The sequence below is a fragment of the Salvelinus alpinus genome, chromosome 27 (assembly GCF_045679555.1).
Source record: "Salvelinus alpinus chromosome 27, SLU_Salpinus.1, whole genome shotgun sequence".
In the NCBI taxonomy this organism is placed as follows: domain Eukaryota; kingdom Metazoa; phylum Chordata; class Actinopteri; order Salmoniformes; family Salmonidae; genus Salvelinus; species Salvelinus alpinus.
The window spans coordinates 34,431,846-34,440,358 of NC_092112.1; positions in this window are offsets into that span (position 1 = coordinate 34,431,846).

Sequence of the window (8,513 nt, forward strand, 5' to 3'; positions counted from 1 at the left end):
GTAAATGTTGGGTATGCTTAATTATGGAAGGGGGGAGGGAATGTTTCTGTGAGTCATTTTTTTTGTACAAAAGAAAAAAAGGGTTGCTCTTGCAGAAGTTATTTGGATAATTTTGCCATTTGTTAAAAATTATTGGTTAATAAATTATTTGGATTTATTTTCTCAGTCCCGAGACCCCAGCAAAAATCATCTTTTCATTTATCTGACTTATTTTTCTGCATGTCCAGCCCTTATATTTAGCCTCAAAGAGGTTTTACCCAGAAGTCTGTAGGACAAACACAATGTTTTAAAAGTCAATTGCGCCAGCATTGTGGTGGGACTCATTGGTTTAAAGCATTTTATACACTACTGATATGCAAGAGGGGAGAATGAATCAAATAACTTTTTGCGACCTGCGCTGAGCTGGCATTCACCTAAGTATGTCTTCCACAGCTGAATGTTAATCAAATTCTGACTTTTGTTAATAAATATGAGGATCAACATTAAGTGATTTCAATTCCCCATTAGCTCCATAATTGGACAACTGGAATTCACCAGCTCTATACCATTCCAATACCTACATAAGTCAAACCATCTCATTTGGGGGCCTAACTGGGAAAATATGACAAAGGTAAGAAATGGAGTAATGTTTGCCCTTGCTTCAGCCAAGGGCTGAGGATGAGTCTAGATCGATACAATACTGTCCCACTCGATCTCTCCACCCTGCCTCCGACACACCAATGGCGCGTGGTCTCCAGTTCTCAGCCGATCGGGGCTCCACCAATGGGAGGCTGGCGTTTCCATCCCATCGTTCATGGGCTGTGAATTGGGGGGGGGGGGGTAGTGCTTTTCCCATCTCCCGTGGGTGCCCTGTCTGCCCGAGGCTAATGGGACCATCCCTCGCTCTTGTGGAGGAAAGTCTGGATCGGCTTACACCCCAGGAAGGAAGTGCCCGAGCCCCAGCCGCAGGAGGCTTTTCCGGCCAGCAACTGATGAAGGGCCAACGTTTATGTTGCTAAAGATGATGTATGTTGTAAGAAAAGATGAAGAATGAGTATTACTGGTAATGGTGATGATGACGGTAGTTAAAAGATAATTGAGTGACGATGGGGTTCTTGAACGATTGAGGGGTGAGTGTGATGACTGGTAAAATGATTTTGGTTTCTACCGATGGTGATAATGGGATTGATGAAGAAAGGGGTGTGAAGGTGGTAAGGATAAATGATAGTAAAATGAAGGACAGGTGACGACGCTAGATGAAGGACGACGGTTATGATCATAAGTGATGATGAGCAATAGAATTGTTACACACAGGTGTAAGGGTCATATTGCCATTAAATGTACACTCAGCCTTTTGACGATGGCACGTTCGACATACTAGACACCTTGTATCATAAATAACTACTCAATCTTATTTGTAGAATAGTCACTCAGTCACAATTTACCCATGATACGTCATGTTTTCATGTTCTCGAACATGGCCATAGAGATGAGTGCAATGCATGTTCTTTGTGCGCTTCATGCTCCTACAACTTTGTACAGTAACAACGGGACCAAAACAGCAGAGAAGTTTAGCCTTGCTTCAGCGCTCTTAGAGCTGGATTCAATCCGTATTGCGAAAGTTCAGCGTTATTGTGCAATCAAAATGTAAAGGTCATTTCCAATTGAGCTGACACGTACAGCATTTACCGTGAATGCGGTCTCCGCTTACACAGGAACGTTGCCTTTAAATGTCAATCATGCTACAACGTGGATCTTCAGCGCTACAGATTGAATCAAGCTCTTAGTTGTTGCGTAAGTCGGCCCGATATTGTGGTTTACTTTGTGCATCGCTGAGTCTACCTTTTAAAACATCTCAAGTTTCAATCAATGTTGATGCTGTGTATCTGTCAATATGACGATTTTGTAGATCTTTATATGGGTTAACTTACTATGTTGAGTAAGGCTCAGTTCAGTGAGTGCTCACTGCTCCCTATTCTATCAGTGACTTGGGGAATGCAGTTACATCTGATCTCCAATCAGTTTGGTCATTATGATTTCCAGTAAAATGTGCTTTGAAACCAATTTCCCCGTCATGCACATCACTTGTCTTATTTGAGAGGGCGTAGTGTTGCAAACTCCCTCACTTTATTTGGCTAGTCCCACAGTGATGTTCACCTACCTGTCTACATTTCAACCATCCATCCACTAAACTTAACCCTTGCCCTAAGCCTAACTTTAACCCTTACTCTAAACCTAACACTTAGCAAACGGTTGCATATTAAAATAGTTGCAGTTGGTAGTTTGTTGACAGTGTTTATTTGGATAGTCATCTATAGTAACATTACAGAATACTGAGTATATGTGTTATCCAATATCCATCTCTAAGTCACTTTGCATAAAACTGTCTGGGTTGTTATTTTACCTGAAATAATTTAGCAATGTTTATCTCCCAGGACAAATGATCTAGCAACAGCAAGCTAGCTAAATGTCAATGAATGTTTCATGTGGGTTTCAACCTGTCCCCAAATTAATAGAATTGGTTCACAGTTGGTTTTGGTGTTATTTTTGTTTAACCATTTGTTTAACTAGGCAAGTCAGTTAAGAACAAATTCTTATTTACAATGACCGCCAACACCGGCCAAAGCCGGACGACACTGGGCCAATTGTGCGCCGCCCTATGGGACTCCCAATCACGGCCAGTTGTAATACAGCCTGGATTCGAACCGCTGCGTGTCATGAACATGTCTGGTGGGGATAGACAAAATCACCATGCACACGCAGACGCACGTGTGGAGCCGGTTTGGTCAGCATGTTAGTTCAACAGTCGTACCCCATCAGAACCCATATAATATAAGATTGTTTTACTTCAATGTTTGTGAACAAAGTAAATGTAAACACACTTATACTGTAGCCCCAAAACATGTTTAAAACTATGCTGATGTCATGGAGGGTAAGTTCTTGCATACATTTATCCAGCACCATCCCTCAGCTTTTCACCAAACAGTAAGCACCCTTTGTTTCTAATGCTGATTGCGGCTATACATTTCTAATGCTGATTGCGGCTATAAGCAACATCTTAGTCGTAAATTAATTCCCTATCTTAGAATATTGGAATCTTAGAACATCCCTGACCCACATGCAGGAGTATGAGATGTGTGATGTTGGCGCTCCTTGTCTCCATATCCCAGACTGCAGTTGAAAGCGGACACCGGATTCCTTCCAGGAGTGGCTCCCTGCAGTCAAGAGTGTCTGAGCAACATGCGTTTATGAACACACAGTTGGTCCGTCACACAGAGAAAACGTCAGGCACACACACTTTGGTCAGACATAGGCACCAGGTACAATGTTTCTCCAAACCACAGATCTGAAATAATTTGTGCCTACCCCAAACTATTATTTAACACGAGTCAAACTGATCTGACAATGGTTTCAGACCCTATGCACTCTAGCCACTCCTTTCTTCTCTTCACTGTCCTCAGATCAGTGCTTGGTGCAGACACTTACAATGACTGATCAAATCAAATTTTATTGGTCACATACACATGTTCAGAAGATGTTATTGCGGGGGTAGCGAAATGCTTGTGTTGCTAGCTCCAACAGTGCAGTAATATCTAACAATTTCACAACAATACACACACATCTAGGTAAAGGAATGGAATCAAGAATATAGAAATATATGGACAAGCAATGTCAGAGCGGCATAGACTAAAATACAGTAGAATAGAATACAGTATATACAATGCAAAATATGTAGACATTTAAAGTGACTAGTGTTCCATTGTTAAAGTTGCCAGTGATTTCGCCTTCTGGATGATAGCGGGGTACACAGGAAGTGACTTGGGTGGTTGTTGTCCTTTATCTTTTTGGTCTTCCTGTGACATCAGATGCTGTAAGTGTCCTGGAGGGCAGGTAGTTTGCCCCCTGTGATACTTTGGGCAGACCGCACCTCCCTCTGGAGAGCCCTTCGGTTGCGGGTGCTGCAGTTGCCGTACCAGGCGGTGATACAGCCCGACAGGATGCTCTCAATTGTGCTTCTGTAAAGGTTTTAGGGTTTTAGGTGCCAAGCCAAATTTCTTCAGCCTGCTGAAGTTGAAGAGGGACTGTTGCGCCTTCTTCACCACACTGTCTGTGTGGGTGGACTATTTCAGTTTGTCAGTGATGTGTATGCCGAGGAACTTGAAGCTTTCCACCTTCTCCACTGTGGTCCCGTCAATGTGGATAGGGGGGGTGCTCCCTCTGCTGTTTTGGGAAGTCCACGATCTGCTCCTGTGTTTTGTTGACACTCCTCCTTGTAAGCTGTCTCATCATTGTTGGTAATCAAGCCTACTACTGTTGTGTCGCCTGCAAACTTGATGATTGAGTTCGAGGCGTGCGTGGCCACGCAGGTATGGGTGAACAGGGAGTACAGAAGGGGGCTGAGCACGCACCCTTGTGGGGCCCCAGTGTTGAGGATCAGTGAAGTGGAGGTGTTGTTTCCTACCTTCACCACCTGGGGCGGCCTGTCAGGAAGTCCTTGACCCAGTTGCACAGGGCGGGGTTCAGACCCAGAGCCTCGAGCTTAATGATGAGCTTGGAGGGTACTATGGTGTTGAATGCTGAGCTATAGTCAATGAACGGCATTCTTACATAGGTATTCCTCTTGTCCAGATGGGATAGGGCAGTGTGCAGTACAATGGCTATTGCAAATTGAAGTGGGTTTAGGGTGACAAGTAAGGTGGAGGTGATATGATCCTTGACTAGTCTCTCAAAGCACTTCATGATAACAGAAGGTAGTGCTACGGGTCGATAGTCATTTAGTTCAGTTACCTTTGCTTTCTTGGGTACAGGAACAATGGTGGCAATCTTGAAGCATGTGGGGACAGCAGACTGAGATAGGGAAACACTCCAGCCAGCTGGTCTGCGCATGCTCTGAGGACGCGGCTCGGGATAACGTCTGGGCCAGCAACCTAGCGAGGGTTAACACGTTTAAATGTTTTACTCACGTCGGCCACGGAGGAGGAGGGTAGCGGGCTGCGTCGTTGGCACTGTGTCATCCTCAAAGGTGTTTAGCTTGTCCGGCAGAAAGATGTTGGTGTCCGCGATGTGGCTGGTTTTCCTTTTGTAGTCCGTGACTGTCTCTAGATCCTGCCACATACGTGGCCGTTGAATTGCAACTCCTTTGTGTTCATTATCGGAAGTTGCTTTCATTTGAGTGTATCTAATTTGTAAACATTTCAACTGTATTAATGAATAACTATTTTCAAATCCACAAAAAAATGAACACCCATCAAAATAAAATTTGATGTATTCCATTTTTTTGTGATGTAACTGTCGAGACGATGCAATAAATCCCAGACTAAGCCTTAGCGTTCTTATAGATGAAACAGAAAAACAATGTATTCCATTGAGACCATTTCCGGTTTGTGTTTGACAGGTCATTACAAACATTTCCGCAGTTGTAACGTTAATGGGAAAAAACGACAGGCACAATCAAGAGTATGAAAGAGTCGCAGGAGTAATTTTGCACCCCTCAAACACAGGAAATAGATGGCTGAAAAAGGCAGATCCTTAGGTGGGCGGGGCATGTCTGTTGCTAGACACACTGCACAAGTGGTTTATACTTCAAGGTCATACATATACCTAAACTTGTGAAAGAAATTAATGCAAAATTAGAAAGAAAAGGTACAAAATCCCTTAGAATAGATTGTTGTTTTATACACATTTATACCCTGATTGTGTGTCTTTTTAACCAGCTGACTGTGGTGGCAGCTGGTTTGCAGGATGTGGGGCTAAGCCCTTGCCCCTTCCTCCCCCTCTCCACACACACATATACACACACACACAACACACACATACAAACATAACATATACCCACACACACAAACTCTCCTTACTGGGCTATAAGCTGGCACGCTTGGGCATGCAGGCTGCAGCTGGCACCACGGGCTGGAGCAGGGCAGGGCACCCAGCCATGGCGCGCTGGCATGCTAAATTGGACGAGGGGCTTGACTGGTACAGGGCTTGGCTGGTACAGGAGCTTCCCCTAGGCACTGCGGCATAGCCTGGCCCCCACACTCTGCGCCTGAGGTAGGCACCGACATGGCATGGAGGGTAAACACTGGTGCAACAAAGAGACATGGAAACAGTTTGATTTTCTGGGGAAACTGATTATTTTAAGGTTGTGTGTGTGCAGGCGTGCGTGCATGCATGCTTGTGTGGTGGGAAAACAAATCTGTGAATTTAACAAAATTATAAACGCAATATTCAACAATTTCAAAGATTTAACTGCGTTACAGTTCATATAAGGAAATCAGTCAATCGAAACAAATTCATTACGGGCAGGGGCAGTCGTGCAGCTATAGGTGGACCTGGAAGGGCATAGGCTGGGGAGCCAGGTCCAACCAATCAGAATAAGTTTTTCCTCACAAAAGGGCTTTATTACAGGCAGAAATACTACTCCGTTTAATCAGCTGTTGGGGTGGCTGTCTCACGATCCCGCAGGTGAAGAAAACAGATGTGGAGGTCCTGGGCTAGTGTGGTTACACATGGTCTGCGGTTGTGAGGCTGTTTGGATATACTGCCAAATTCTCTAAAACAATGTTGGAGGTAGCTTATGGTAGAGAAATTAACATTAAGTTCTCTAGCAACAGCTCTGGTGGACATTCATGCAGCATGCCAATTGCACGCTCCCTCAAAACATGAGACATCTGTGGCATTGTGTTGTTTTACAAAACTACACATTTTAGTGGCCCTTTATTGTCCCCAGCACAAGGTGCACCTGTGTAATGATCATGTGCCACAACTGTCAGGTAGATGGATTGTCTTGACAAAGGAGAAATGCTCACTAACAGGGATGTAAACAAATGTGTGCAAAAATTTAGAGAAATACACTTTTTGTGCTTTTGAAAAATGTCTGGGATCTTTTATTTCAGTTCATGAAACATGAAACCAACACTTTACATGTTGCATTTATCTTTTCTTTCAGTATATTATGAATGATTATATCCAATATAACATAGAAAAGGGAATTCCCTTAGGGTTGAATCTCCAATGTGCTACTATGAGGCTCACTGCAGTACATCAACCTTCTAAAATGCAAATCTCACTTGTTTCCTCTATATGTGGTCATGATTTGAGTGTGTTTCTCCAAATTGGTACAACTACAGTCGTGGCCAAAAGTTTTGAGAATTACATAAATATTAATTTTCCGTCTGCTTGCCTCAGTTTGTATAATGGCAATTTGCATATACTCCAGAATGTTATGAAGAGTGATCAGATGAATTGCAATTAATTGCAAAGTCCCTCTTTGCCATGCAAATGAACTGAATCCCCCCAAAAACATTTCCACTGCATTTCAGCCCTGCCACAAAAGGACCAGCTGACATCATGTCAGTGATTCTCTCGTTAACACAGGTGTGAGTGTTGACGAGGACAAGGCTGGAGATCATTCTGTCATGCTGATTGAGTTCGAATAACAGACTGGAAGATTCAAAAGGAGGGTGGTGCTTGGAATCATTGTTCTTCCTCTGTCAACTATGGTTACCTGCAAGGAAACACGTGCCGTCATCATTGCTTTAAACAAAAAGGGCTTCACAGGCAAGGATATTGCTGCCAGTAAGATTGCACCTAAATCAACCATTTATCGGATCATCAAGATCTTCAAGGAGAGCGGTTCAATTGTTGTGAAGAAGGCTTCAGAATGCCCAAGAAAGTCCAGCAAGTGCCAGGACCGTCTCCTAAAGTTGATTCAGCTGCGGGATCGGGGCACCACCAGTACAGAGCTTGCTCAGGAATGGCAGCAGGCAGGTGTGAGTGCATCTGCATGCACAATGAGGCGAAGACTTTTGGAGGATGGCCTGGTGTCAAGAAGGGCAGCAAAGAAGCCACTTCTCTCCAGGAAAAACATCAGGGACAGACTGATATTCTGCAAAAGGTACAGGGATTGGACTGCTGAGGACTTGGGCTAAAGTCATTATCTCTGAAGAATCCCCTTTCCGATTGTTTGGGGCATCCGGAAAAAAGCTTGTCCGGAGAAGACAAGGTGAGCGCTACCATCGGTCCTGTGTCATGCCAACAGTAAAGCATCCTGAGACAATTCATGTGTGGGGTTGCTTTTCAGCCAAGGGAGAGGGCTCACTCACAATTTTGCCTAAGAACACAGCCATGAATAAAGAATGGTACCAACACATCCTCCGAGAGCAACTTCTCCCAACCATCCAGGAACAGTTTGGTGATGAACAATGCCTTTTTCCAGCATGATGGAGCACCTTGCCATAAGGCAAAAGTGATAATTAAGTGGCTCGGGGAACAAAACATCGATATTTTGGGTCCATGGCCAGGAAACTCCCCAGACCTTAATCCCATTGAGAACTTGTGGTCAATCCTCAAGAGGCGGGTGGACAAACAATAACCCACAAATTCTGGCAAACTCCAAGCATTGATTATGCAAGAATGGGCTGCCATCAGTCAGGATGTGGTCCAGAAGTTAATTGACAGCATGCCAGGGCAGATTGCAGAGGTCTTGAAAAAGAAGGGTCAACACTGCAAATATTGACTCTTTGCATCAACTTCAT